Source organism: Oxyura jamaicensis, chromosome 9 (genome assembly GCF_011077185.1).
Source record: "Oxyura jamaicensis isolate SHBP4307 breed ruddy duck chromosome 9, BPBGC_Ojam_1.0, whole genome shotgun sequence".
Taxonomy (NCBI): Eukaryota; Metazoa; Chordata; class Aves; order Anseriformes; family Anatidae; genus Oxyura; species Oxyura jamaicensis.
Window position 1 is genome coordinate 10,329,787 of NC_048901.1, and position 14,385 is coordinate 10,344,171.

The 14,385-nt window shown below is 44.7% G+C and overlaps 1 long non-coding RNA gene across 2 annotated transcripts; it reads left to right on the forward strand.

The window, feature by feature from the left end:
* Positions 1–2,326: 2,326 nt before the first annotated feature.
* Positions 2,327–8,884, forward strand: LOC118171797. Of its 2 annotated transcripts, none has more exons than XR_004753401.1 (3): positions 2,327–4,299; positions 5,600–5,643; positions 8,778–8,884. It is a non-coding gene; the product is annotated as an uncharacterized LOC118171797 (long non-coding RNA). The 2 variants fall into 2 exon arrangements; XR_004753402.1 differs by lacking the exon at positions 8,778–8,884 and adding an exon at positions 7,381–7,456.
* Positions 8,885–14,385: the final 5,501 nt, after the last annotated feature.

Genomic DNA, 14,385 nt, shown 5'->3' on the forward strand with positions numbered 1-14,385 from the left:
AGGCTGAGCAGCAATTCCCGAGGCGAGGCGGGTGGTAGAAGCAGCACAGAGGAGCCATTTGTTGTTCCTTACGGAGCTGGTCACTTGGCGCCGTTTGGGGAATTTGCTCCGGGATGGTTTTGTAGTGTTTTTTTTTTTTTTGTGTGTGTGTATTTTCCTTGCGGTGCGTGGAGCAGGTTGAAATGTGTGGGGTGCACAAAGTGGGACCATGGTGGGGGGGGAGCTTTGTAACATGTGGTGGGGCTTCAGGAAAAGCAGGTGTAGATGGGTTGTGAAGAGGTCAACATGCTCCGTACTTGTTCCCCAAAAGCTAGCAGGTATTTGCAGGAAAAGATTCCCTGCTATTTTTTATCAGTTAAAAATAAAACTAGATAAAATAAGAGCTGTTGTGCTGGGCACATGCTAGTCTGAGGAAGCTTTTGTCGATGTAAACGTGCCTTCTGACAGCACTTGTGCAAACAGCGAGGAGCAAAACTTCTTTCTGACCTGTGTCTGCACGGAGGTGAACAGATAGGTATGGGGATGGCAGGACGGACCAGCACAGCGGAGACCCGGCTGGGGACTTTCTGTGTCTCTCAGCCTGCCTGTTTGTCTGGATCTTGCTTTGGGCAGAGCTTTTTGGTGCCCTGTGTCCACAGCACCACCTGCCCTGCAAATCGCTGAGCAGGCTTCTCCCAAGGCCCAGCACCAACACCTCTCCTTTGTATATTTGCTTTTTTCACCACAGGGGACTGGTGGCAGGGTGTCCCTTAGGCAGCAGAGGTTTTACGGTGGAAGGATTTTGTGTCTTGTAGCCTTCCTTCGGGCCACCTCTCCCTTCAGCCCATGGTATTGCGTAGGACCAACAAGCAATGCTGTGAGACCCAGGAGCTGAGAGGGGCCTGCTCGGCTCCAGCATGCTGCATGAGGGCCACCTCGTGCCAATCCAGGCACATGCTGCTGGCTGCCCTTCCCGGGGCAGCATCCCAAATGGGCTAGCCATCAGCCATCAGCTGCTAAATGAAGTGTAGGTGCATAAACCTCCATGTTCGTGGGTACTCAGCAGCCGACCCCAACAAGGAACAGGTCTCTCTGAAACCTGGGCAAGCTCCTACAGTTGCCACACAGCCACCTGCCAGGCTGGAGCATCCGGCTGTGGATTATGTGGAGCTTGAGTCATCAGTGGCTTGTGGGTCAAGCCAAATCTGGGCCCTAGCATTCTACCCTGTTGCATGTTTCCACGGGGTGGTGGTGGTGGTGTGAGATTCTTGTCTCAAATCTCTATTTTGCTCAAGGGCTTTGCATCTAATTTTGCAGTTCTGTGTAAACTTTGATATCACATGATGGGTTCTCAGGGAGTTGCATCTAAATCTAGAAACAATCTGTTTTTTGTTTTAAACACTGCTCCAATCATTTTTGGGTTAAGTTCTTTGCTGTGTTAGTCTTCAGCTTCAGGAAGCATGACAAACATATGATGTCATCAGTTGTGTACTATCACATGCTTCTAAAATGCCGTCAGACTTGCTAAATATTCAGTGTATATTTTCTGTCTCAGCAGACTGTGTTGGCTGAAACTGCTTATGCAAATGAAAAGCTGTACCTCTTCAATAGGTTATTATGAGCTGATCCTGAATAATTGGTGTTGAACTGAGCAGTAGGTGGGAGAAGTCAGCAGAGGCAATAATTAATCAAGTGGCTTCATGTCTAGCCTGGATGCGGATCCTAGAAAACCTTCTCTGAAGACAGGACGGGCTCCTTGGAGCCTTGTGTTTGTGCCTAACCATTGCAAACTCCTTGCAATAACATCTCTCCCATGTGCAGCTCGAGTTCTGTGAAAAATTCGTTTAGGTTTTGCCCAGCGACTCCCAAGGGAAGCCTGTCAAAAAGTCTTTCTGCTCTGAGCCTCTTAGCATGTATTTCTAAATTCCAGCTTATATTAATTCACAGCTGCTTTGTTCCCATTTGTTCTTTGACTGAAATGGCTTTTTTTCCACCCTTGTTTCCTCTCTCCCTTTTCTCCCTCCAGTTCTCCATATATTTCTAGACCACAGCCATGTTTCTTCTTGGCTTTTGTTTTGCTACACTAAGTGAGCGGAGCTCTTTTCATCTCCTCTCAAAAGGCAAAGCTTTCTGTTTCCTGTATTACCCTTTATTTTGCAGCTTTTTCCAATCTGAATTGGACCCAGCCGCCTAAATCACAGCTCTGAAAGACAACAGGGCCCTTTCCATTGAGCCTGAGCAAGTGAGAGCTAGGAGCCCACTTTCTGGCCATGAAGAGCAAGCCCCAGAGGGAGGTAGTAGCACTAGCAAAAAAAAAAAAAAAAAAAAAAAAGGAAAGAAAGAAAAACCCAAAAGCAAGGAGTTCATACGCAGGCAAGTTCACTGCTAAAGGAAGATTTTTTCCTGTTGTAAAACAAGATCTATGCAAAAAAACGTGGAATTGATTTATCTTGGTGGCCTGTTAAGAGTTAATCGATAAAATAACAGTTGCTACCTTATTACGAGAAACTAGCTGATTAGAAACTTGATTAATGGGATGATTTTTCATCACTATAATTAAAGCACTGCATGGCTTCTCTTATAATTGATATTTAATGTTTACAGGGAAGGCTGGTTGCCTATAAGACACAGATTTTTTTTTTTTTTTTCTCCAATTGTTCACCTGTGGGTCAGGCAGAGGAAGCCAAGCAGCTCTTCTAGCAGTGGGGAAGAAGGGAGAAGAAGATGGGATGCAGCTGGTCAGGATCAAAAAGCAGCCTTTCCATTGCGAGAGAAATGGAAGATCAGTGTTTCATAGGCTAAGATACAGCTGGATTACAGTCTATGAGTAGGAGAGAGTTGTTGGTTTGTTTATTTGTTTGTTTTTCTGACAGCAGAGGTCTTGGTAGTCCAAGTTGCAAAGACCCAATAGAAAATCCAAACCAGAAATAAGATCCCACCTTCTGTGGTGCTTCTCTTCATGTCCTGTTCCAGCTCTGGCATCAACATCAGAGAGGCTTCCTCAGCCAGAGGTGGTACCTCTGCATTTAATTGTCCTGGAGGAAATTTCTTCATTGACTTTGTCCACAAAATTTTGGGCCACTTCCCAAGAGAGGCAGTGGACCCTGCCACATTGGATGCTTTTTCTGAAAGATCTGCTCCAGTCCCTCCAGCCTGTGTTCCCTGGGTATCAGTCTGTAATGTCAGTCATCTTCCCTGGCCTTGATGTCTGTTAGCTCTTCAGCTAAAACTAATGCATTGGATTGAAAGGATGGAAGTCCTTTTGCCTAGAAAATCCTTCAGCAGTGCTCATGCCCAGTGTGATAAAGGCCTGACCCAAAGCCTGTGTCAGATTCTGCACCAACTTTAGCTGCTTTGGGGCAGGCCTGCAGGACGCAGATGTATGATGGAGATACAGAGCTATGCCAAGTGTTTGCATACAAGTGTTAAGACCATAGTTCATGCTATGTTACCTGATCTAAATTAGATTACTGGGACATACTATATGCATTTTCTCCACTGAAGAGTGGCTGTTAAGTCCTAACCACCACATTCTGTCTCTTTTAATTACCAGCATTCATCCATTTTTTAGTCTCTAACAGAAGACTGCAGCCCTCACTAGAAAGAAACTGTCAGCGATCATGCCAGAATACAAGCAAGAGGCTTGCTCCTGTGTAAAAGCAAGTCTCCAAGTCTCCGTGCATCCCAGGTCCTGTCTTTGTGTCGGCCAGCATGGGTGGCAGCTGTGATGGCAGATTGGGGATGGGCCAAGGTTAAGCAGCGAGGCCGCCGGCACTGTTCCAGCTCTCAGTCTGGCATCCTTCGTGCGGGGAGGTCGCGCTCGCTCCTGTCCCCTGTTGAGTGCTGGGCTCCTCTCTTCCGCATCAATCCGTCCGTCTCTGTCAGGATGGTGTCTTGCTGGGGGTGGGTATGTATGCAACGAACGTCACACCACCCCGAGCGAATCTGCAAATCTAATAATCAAAACCATCGCTGATGCATTATTAAAATTGTTTTGTTTTTCTTTCCTGCAAGCAAGAACCGGAGTATTTGGAGGTGGGTAGATAGTGCTAAATTGTGTTTATTGCACGTCTGTTGAATATATAACACGTCTGTGCGACCTCCCTGAAGACTTATACAAGCCTTTGCACAACATAATAATTCTTAAACACTTAGAAATGCATACAAATACCCTGGTGCGACGACAGGAATCTTAGACCTCACATGCTGGGTGACGGATGCTGCTGGGGGGCCACAGCTGCCCAGATCCACAGAAGACCTCTCTTGCTGTCCAGGAGCAAATTGTTAATGCATTCTCCAGGAGCAGCAGAGAAATCAGCGGTAGGTTTTAAAGCTGATAGCCACGATTACTTTTGAGAGAGATGCTCTGGAAACTCTTGATGGCACCAGCCAGTCTGCAGACTTTTACCTTGTAATCAGCCAAACAGTAAGAAATCTTCATCACAGAAAGTTTTCTTGTCAGTTTTATTTTGAAAGTAACGTAATGGAATGTGTGGGCTATGCCAGATCTGATTTGTTAGGATTCCATTAAAAATTCATTTTTTAAAGCTGGGAGTGCATACAAATTTTTATTTTTTAAGTTTAAAACACAAATGCTTTTACTCTGGCTTCGGATGACATTTTTTCTTTAAACAAATTAACTGAACCCCACCAAACAACATTTTATCCTGAAGTATTGGCTCAGAGTGCTGACTTTTTATTTTGGTGGAAAATATTTCATTGTCTCACTGCGAGTTAGGAGATGGCAGAATTTTTCAGGGTTATGATGATTGATCCCGATTCAGAAAGGAGGCTAAATCCAACACGTGTGTTTCTGGGAAGGGATGAAGCCTGGGGCAGAATTCTCTTCTCTTAATAGCTCCTGCAACTCTTTTCATGGACAAACTGGGGTGTGAAGCTTTACTATACTGTAATGGTATATAGCATGCACTTAACCCTGATGTTAAACTGTGTTAAACCCCAGGGAGAGTTAGACCCCTTGGACCGAAATCAGTAGGAGTTAGCGATACAACTTTTGGCAAATTGAGTTTGCATATACCTGCGGTTATTTGGTTACATTCATCATCTCTCTCTGGCTGGCAGCTCGTGTTTACTGAAGTTGGCTGACTGAGAGTCCACTTCCATATCATGGAGTTTGCTCCTTGGCTAATCTTATTTGGATAGCTGGCAGATAGATATGCTGCAGGCTGTCATTGCCTCTGTTTGCTTTGCTAATATCAGAACAGTTTCAATATTACTTGCTCTGGAATGTGTGTTTTGACAAGATCAGAGTGCAGCTTGCTGTTGAAATGGGTCAGATTCCCACATCTCCCAAAGTTTGGCTTGGGAATGCTGTTTCACAAAATAACTTGGCTGAAATAGCCATGAATATAAACCCAGTTGTGTATATATGTGTCGCCTGTAAAACAAGCCACCAGCATGCATTGCCATGTATAATGGGTACAGATCTCTCTCCTGGGGTGTTGGCTGGGGTCTACCCGCCAGAGCTCTGACTGGAGAAACCCATGCAATGGAAAACTTTACTGGTCCGAGCCTTCTGCCAACTATCAAGTAATTAGTGATGAGAAACAGGTTTGGAAGTCTCCCTGAAATACTTACCATGGGCTTGTGTCTCCCACAGAAACCTGGGATGCTGCAGGTGGACTGTATCTCAGCAGAATTCTGGTGAGTAGGCTAAACTGGTTGTCTAGGCTCCTGGTTGCCATATTTACTGATGTGGTCTTCTTGAGAATGTGCTTGCTGCTGGAAGAAAGGGAGTTGTTAAAGTCCTCTGATGGAAAGCAGAAAAACCAGAGAGCTTAGGAGGTTTGTATAAAGCAAGACTTGGAATCTGTCTCCAAGATGTGGTTTATGGCTCTTGCAATGAGATTCCCTGTGGCTGTTGCTTACCTTGACCATATTTGCCTGGCATTTCCCCCTCATTTTTGGCTTCAGCATATGGACACGAGTGCACTCTGACTTGGCTGGGAGGGCTCGTCCAGGTACTTGCATTACTGCATTACAATAAATTACCACGAAGCACTCAGTGCATCCCCTCATATTTCCATGGCAAACGGGAGGTTTTTCAGCACAGTTGGATGGCCTGTGGTTGTGGCCAAACTGCTCCTGTGTGCCCATAGTCCAGGAAAGTATGTGTGCATTAACAGTGAGAGCACTTTGTGGGGCCAGCTCGGAATGGCTCGGGCACGCGTTCAGTTGTCCTTCCATGGGCTGTGGCAGCCAGGGGAGCGTGGCAGGGACAGGACACCCTGCTGCAGCCTGCCTGGTTCTGCCCTTCCAGCACAGCCACGTTCTCCCTCTTTGGCAGTGCGAGAGAAATTTCTGGCTGATCACAAAGGGGCGGGAGGGAAGAATAAATTAATTTAAAAAAATTAGAAAAAAAAAAATCCAGCTACTTTTCATTTTCCAAAGAACCCATTTTCTTAACTATTCCTCCAAATTATCATCTCATTAGATTTATTCTGTTTCCTTGATGTTGTTGTTATTCTGTTTATCCCACGTCACTCAGCAAATGTCTCCCGTCTCCTTCCAGCCAACTTGCACAATACATTACAATTACATAATTACGCCATTGTAATCAAATAATTAAGTTGCACATTAAACACGCATTAGAGCTCACAAAGGAAGGAGCTTCAGACATGGGCATGGAATAGGAGGGAGTGAGCCAGTCAGTGTTGGCACTAATTGCATCTTGCTTTTAATGACTCAAGGACTCCTGTTTTTTGGTCTCAGGTGGCAAAATGGGAGTGTGTTGAGGCTGCTGAGTTTTAAATAAGCAAGCAGGTTTAGTGAGCAGACTCCCCTGTGGAGAGAAACAAGGCTCAGTGACCAAACACACACAGAAAGAAAAAGGGAATAATTGTGAAGCCTACTGCCTTCAGGTCTATTGAAATCTGCTTTAATTGAGGCTTCGAATCAGCTCTCCCAGAAGAAAAAGAAAACCTGTCTGTTGCTGTCATGGGACACAACCTGTCTATCAGGAGAAGGACGTGGTTTCTTTGGGATGTGGTTATTTTAGCAGCGGTAGGGGTAGAGTGAATGAGTCTGGGGGTAAGTTGTGTTTTTTTCCCTTCTTGTGTTTGTTGATTTGGGCAAAATAGCGCCAAGCAGATCCAGAGCTGTTGTTTGGCCTCATCCTTACTCATTTGCTCACCACAGAGACACAAGGAGGAAGCGTTTGGGATTCGCTGTTTGGTGTAGGTCCTAGAGGCAAAACTGTGGGGTCACTGCTCTTCGTTCAGACCCTGTGGGCTGAGCGCTGGGAGAAAAGATGGCCCCGGTCTAGTCATCTCACAACCAAAAAGCTGCAATCTGCTCTTTGAAACAATTTGGGGTCATCCTTTTGAAGGCTCCTGTGTGAGTTTGGGGCAATAAAACTCCCCTGAATCCTCTGTCTCACAGGTGATGCCTATCAAAGCTGGGTAGTGAGCAGCACAGGATGCTGAGGTGACATGGCTGCTGCTCACCAGGGTTCAGAGGCGGGTTGGAGAACAACATGAAGTCTTTGCCTACATCTCTACACCTCTGGTTCTGGGCTAGGGATATTAGAGGTTAAATTCAAATAGAAATTGCAGACATGGAGGAAGGAACCTCTGGAGAATGACAGCAAATGTGTGGCCAGTTTGATACACAGAGCTAAAAGGGTTTATCTGGTAGGCCTTTGCAAGTAGGCTCAGAGTCCTCTCCTAAAACCTCTGGTTAATAAGTCTCTAAGATATATTTGTAATGATATCTTTAAACTTGTTTTAAAAGCCTTAAAATTAGCCAAGGTTTTTGCTCTGTGTCCTCTTGGGAAGTCAAATTGGCTGAATGCTGCAGAAGCCAGCTGAGAAGTGAGGAGCAGTGAAGTACTCTTCAGAGGTCCACCGTGCTGCCTGCCATTGCTCTGGTACCATGCTCACCACACTGCAGTAACTGTTCGGGTGCTGGGAGACATGCAGAGCTCTTCTGGGTTTCTCGCTGTGCCACACACAGCTGACTTACACACCTCTTCTAGAGAATTGGACTGCACTGTGGTCCCTCTTCTCGTTCAGAGGTGCCCATGTGGCATCAGATAAGCCATGCCTATCCCAGGCAGCCTCTTCCCTCCGGGAGGAGAAAGGTTGCAGCAGGATCTCCACTCCATGTGTCGTGGAGAAGGAGACATGGTGGCAAAAACAGAGAATTTCAGACTCCACCCACTCCACAACTTAGCACCATGTTTTTCCCTAAATCTCAAGGAAAATATTGTGATTCAAAACAATTTTCACATATCTCAACTTTAAGCACAAATACGCACGCTTAAGTAAAGGATTGTTGAGCTTTAGATAAGAGCTCTTTGCTCTATTACATCTGATTTACTTGGTTCCTGTACCACGTACAGACTTGACAAAATGCAAATTGTGCAGATTAGATAAAATGGTGTTTAAAAGGGGGGAAAAAAAGTCTGGCTATTGAAAGAAGATGTGATTCGATTAGCAGAACCAAGGCTGTAAGAGAAGATCGAATGGGCTATAAACAATTTAAGGCTTGGGAGGAGGCCAGTGCTGGCTGGGTATTCATTTATGGTCCAATGTGCTGGCTCTCTAATGTTCTAGGAGAAAGCAAGCCAGAATGGGAAAAAATATCTGGGTAGAGTGATCTTTCATATTGAGAGCCCATCATGTCACCTTCAAAGATTTCTGAGCATGTCCATCTAATATTGTATACGTACTTAAAATACTAGAGCTGTATATTTCTTCGGCCCTTCTACACCTATTGGCCCTGTGTGTGTATCTGTCTTGTTTAAATCTCATTCTTTCTATTGCACCCACACCTAGGTGAACTGTTGGAGATACCTGGGTGAGCTATCAGTGTGCCTCGCAGTTTTATGGTTTAAATATGGCTTTAGAAGCAATGCTTCCATCATCTGCTTGCTTATTTCATTGACCTGCTCCTGGAATGCTATTTTGCATGCAGTGACAGAGTTTACTTTAAAAAAAGTTTGAAAATGTGCTACTTGAGATTTTTTCTGGGTGCGCGAATACACTGCATTGCTCCTTTGAGCTTCCTGTGCTGCTGACCGGAGAGGCATGCTAGGGGCTCTTATGAGAATTAATATTTTCTTACAGCTCTGTTTCTGGGAATTGACTGTTTATATAGCTTGTGCTAAAGGAAGAAAGGCTGCTGAGAAAAAAAGCCTGGGAGGTGAAAGTTGGATGTACTCAGGCTGGGAAATTAGGCCAACGCCCCACCCCCAGTCTTTTTGGATATCAAGCAGTGGGACTGGATTCCCCCCCGAGTGACTCACCTTGGGGAATAAATACTGATGTTGTCTGCAGGACCATCATGCTAAATATCACTTATGTTGTTCCTCCTTTCCTCTATTTTCTGGACAAACAAGCAAGCAAAAAAGGGGTTTACACATGGCTCTTTGAAGGTTAGATTTGACATGAGCTGGTCAGTGATATTTTGTTTTCAGAAATTTTCCTTTGGAAAATTTCTTTTGGAATAGAAATGTGGCTGAAATTTTGTTCTGAAGGGAGCATTCTGACAATATTGAAATACCCTCTTTTGATATTTTTCAGAGTGGAATATGTTATGTGTATCCTTTCATAGTGACTGCCTTTTAAAATGTTTTAATTGTGTTGAAGTCAAAATGAATGCTGTTTCCTCTGGCACTTTATTATGGGGAAAGTTTTGAGTTTTGCTTAACAGCACCTACAAATTTGAAATACCAAAATCCTTTGCAGAGCAGAATTTCTGGTTGCTTGAATGCTTTTGATCCACTCTATAAATCTGTCTGGACAGACGTTTTTCTCCCCTGTTCTTTATTTTCCACCCTGATTTCTAACCTGTCTTCTAATTTGTTTTATGTTCCTGTCCTTCCCTGGTGATTGCAACACCTCCTAATATAGCTTGGTCTGCCAATTCTATTATTTGCTCTTTACTTCTTTTTCCAGCTCGTTAATGTAGAGGTGACAAAAGATGGGTCTAACAGTGATCTCTGCCAAACCCCACCAGGTACATCTCCCCATCTTGACAAGTTGCTGTTTATCATTTTCCTTGGTTTATGGTTCCTTACCCACTTTCTGAAGCACACAACATCGCTCATGTCCAAGCAGATTTGAATGGCTTCTCAGAGTGATCTTTCATGGGTTGCTGGATCAAATGTCTTTCCAAAGTTGAAATACAGTTTTCTACTCTGGCTCTGGGATGGAGTGGCGAGAAGATGCTGACGGGGTAGGCGCTGAAAAATCAGTGGCGTTATTTAAAGCAGCATAAGTATTGATAAGGGTAAGAAGTGCTTCTCCACAATGTCCCGATAGCAGGGAATGGGCCGTCCAGGTGGAGTGGTAGTGATAGACCTGAGGCACAATGTGGAGGAGTTGAAGGCCTTTGAGAAAAAGAATTGAGGAGGTGAGGTTATAACACAGTGCTACCCACCCATCATATCCCAACTGAGAGCTTCCTTTCGTGAGGGAACTGGTCTCTGGACACCTCACTCCTTGATAGGCCCTTTCAGGGTGTGGTTGCCATCAGTGGGGTGAGAGAAAGGCAATAAATCCCATACAACAGGTTTCAACAAGAAGTGTGTGTTGACTTTCCTTGATTTTCCTCCCCTCCCTTGCCTGGGACAAGGCTCAGGCACTGTGAGGAGGTCTTGGCCTGGCCCTCCTCAGACCCATTGGGATATCCCTGCCTGACTGTGCTCCAGAATGGCCTCTGCTCATAGGCTGGCACAGCCAGGACTTACCTTATGGCGTCTGGTTATTTTTCCCTCCTCCCTAATTGGTTCTGTTAATTTATTGCGGACAGGAGCTTGCTCTGCCAAGTACTAATTGCAAAGGTTATTGTTTCTGCCCTTTTTAAAGCGCAGCAGGAAAACCTACAATTCCATCACATGAAAAACAAGACAAAAAAGGCAAAAAATTTTTGGACTGGATGTAACACCTCCCCTTCCCCCCAGCATGTGCTGCTTGGCCACTGCCTTCCAGTCACAGAAGAAAGCCTCCTGTCTCTGGGACACAGGCTTGGGGTCGTCACCCTTGTCCGTGCTGTAAAGCCCCATCAGCTTGAAACATGCCCTTGAGCAGAGGTACCCTTCATCCTCAGAGCTGTTCAGCTCTGGATTTCAGAGGCAGGATGGGTACATTTGAAAGCTGGCCACTGGTGAAGTGGTGCAGTGGCTGATGTGGCTGCCCTTCCAGTCCCTGTGCACACTGCAGCCTCTGGCCAAGGAAGAAGCCTGGGCTCACACAGGGTAGTGGCAGCCTGTCCTCAGCTGCTGTTCGGCGTGCTGTCTGACATTGCCTTCTCTGCTGTTAATGATGCTCATGTTGTTCTTAGGCTGGCTGAGCTGGCTGTAGTCCATCCCTTTCCTGGTGAAGGGAACTAGAAATGCTTTGCCCCGTGGAGCCACTCAGGAAGAGTTTTCCTCTTTTCCTGGCTGGAGAAGTTGGGTGCCTTGGGCAAAGTGGGATTTCTGCAAAGCCAGGCTTTTGCCTAGCACGTGAGAGGAGGAACAGTTACTTCTTGGCTGGCTTTTCTGGAGCCGCCATTTGCTGACAGAGCTGCAGCATCTGCCCAGATTAACCTGGATTTTATCATCGGCAGAAACCATCTAGCCCAAGGGCCAGGCTTGCAGTTCTATTGTATTTTTAAGGTGACAATGCCCTTTGGAAAAGCCTGGATTCCTTCTAGGGCATTGCTATGTTGCTCTAAAATGTGGTTTGGTTCTCCACATTGACAAACCTGGCGTTGCAGCCCTCAAGGCTGCAGCTGAGTTCTAACCTTTGCTTGACAGTAGGTGTTCACACCATGCATGAGAGTGTGCTTTGCTCATGTTTTGTGTTGTATCTGTCCCTTGTGGCTCTGTATTTGCTATCCCAGGCTTTGTTCCCACTGCAGTATTTACTCTGGCTTGTTTCCTGTTTATCACATTTCATGGCTGGAGTTTGTTTTTGTTCAGCAGCTCAGAAGCCTTTGGAAATGAGTGTTTATAAACAGAGGGATGTTTGGGACCACAGTTACATCCACAGTAAATCAGCAAACTGCAGCGTTGTTTTATAGTGATTATGAATATGACTTTGTACTGTTTCTTTTCTACTTCACCCTCTGGCGCAATATCCTTCTCATGCAGTCTTTTTTATAATACTCAACCCCCCTCACTGGGCAGATATGTACCAGAGTAAGTACTGGAGTATCAGATAAATGAAACATACGGGCAGTGCTTAGTTTCCTCTGGGTGGCAAGTCTGGATGGCATCTGTTGGCAGTACTTTCATGTGAAGGAAGCAAAGTTAAAATCTAGATTCTAAGGGAAGAAGAGTGTATATCATATTTAAAAGAGCTTTTGAGCTTACCATATGAAGGAGAGTTATGTTTTATACTGTAATTTTAATAGTTGAGAAGCTGTATCTCATAGTGCTTTACGAAGCAATGAGGTAGATAGTGATAGTTCAAGCAATGTGTAGGAAAATGTGCCAGCCATATGTGTAGCCATATCTCACATGCAGCCTTGGAAATCATTTATTTTTATTGAAGGGATGAATTTGCCAGAATGTCAAGGCTGTCTTCTGCACTTTTGAAGAAGTGCCATGTTCTCTTTAATCTACAAAGGCTGGAGATGGGAGGGGAGCAAGCATTGCCTCACCAGGTATCTCCTTTTTCCAAAATGTTCCTGCATGTTGGTGAACAGAGACCAGGCTCAGCTTCAGCACATGGCCTTTCTGCTCTTTAATAAAGATTCCCCCTTTTTTTTTCCTGTCAGGCTTCTTTCTTTCTGTCCATCCTTCCTTCCATCTGTCCTTCTGCCGAGCCATCCTTCCATCCTTCCTCACAAACACACATATCTCTTTTCCTCTTCTATCCCAAATCTTGGCTTTTCACTGCATCCTGTGATGTGTGTTCTCGTAAGGCTTAATAACACCTGGCCGGGACAAAAGCTTGACCATGTGCAGCTGCCTGTGAGAGCCAAAGTGTGCAGCAATTTCACCATGTTGTCCAGAAGACACATCCGTGTGTAGATCTTCCAGGTGTCCCAGGACTTGTCCTAGGACTCTTAATATATTTGCCAAAAGCCAATTGTAAAAGAAAGGCAGCTCCATGTGGTGCATTAAATGTTTCGTTTTATGTGCCTCAAATTGAGCAAAAATTTGGAAGTCAAAAATTCTATCACAAAGAAATCTTTCTTAGTTATCCAATTTGTGCAATATCATATTATAGGGAAAAACAACTGCTATCTGCCTCATAAAGGTTAATATAATAATAAGCAGATACTGACTTCTATTGAGATGAACATGATGATTTATTGACCCAAGAGGTAAATATTCAGTGAAGCAAGCCAGGGTCAATATTTACCATGAGGAGAATAAATTCTTATATTTCCTGTGGTATGGAGACCATACAAACCAGTCACCAGTAAAATGTCAGCTGCTTTTATGGTGATCGTTGCCTTTTGCAAGGAGACAGCTAAGTATGGTAGACTACTGCCAGGTGCTTCACCTCATAGTTTTGTAGCAAAAGTCAATTTAAAAGTATTTTCTTTCCATACTTTTAAATACTTAAGAAAGTATTATTAAGAATAAAAATACTTTCCTAAAATCAAACAACCAAAAATGCAGCTCTCAAGGGTTATAGTGGTTTGGAAAAGCTGGGTGTATTTCTTGAATAACTGTTATAATTTTATTGTGTTTTATTTTACTTTATTAGAGAAACATTCAGCTTCCAATTTATAAGCCTGGCAACTTTCAGCCAAATTGGAGATTTTCTGCACACGTATTCATTTTGATTGCAAAGCCATTTTTCATTTAAGAAATGCTTCAACACATAAATGTCAAGCATCTCTTGTAGTTACCATGGATAAAGACAAGCTCTGAATGTTGGCACCTGCTCCAGTGTTCTGTTCCCTGGGCAGGATTATCTTTTTCAGACATCAAAATCAAGGGGAAAGGGTATACCACCATTGTCATTGTCACCACACCAAGGGCACTAAATCATCCCATAAGGAGAGATGGGAAGAGTTTGGGCCACTGAGGAATGTGGGACAGATTTGGTAGCATGAGGGATCCTCTGGCAAGAGAGCTGTGATGTGTCCTTGAAGAGCAACACATTCATGTAGGCTTTTTCTCTTTGTTCCCAGGGCTGTCAGAGCAGCCCATGGCTGGTGGGTGCGGGCTGTGTCCTTTACACCCTTGCCCTGTCCAGTTCTCTGCTGGTGCTATGTGGTGAGGAGCGATCTTCTGCAGAGTCTGGCCTGGGGTAAGGCATCAAGGTTTGTTCCTGCCTCCAGCTTTACAGTCTGGGTCAATTACACCGTTTTGCAAGACTGTTATTCTAGGAGAAAGTGCATGTTCACCTGTGTGAAACCTGCAGCCTGTCTGGCTAATGCAGTCCTTCCCCTCCGCGTGATCGGTCTCTGAGAGCAAAAATGGCAGAAGGGCAGTGG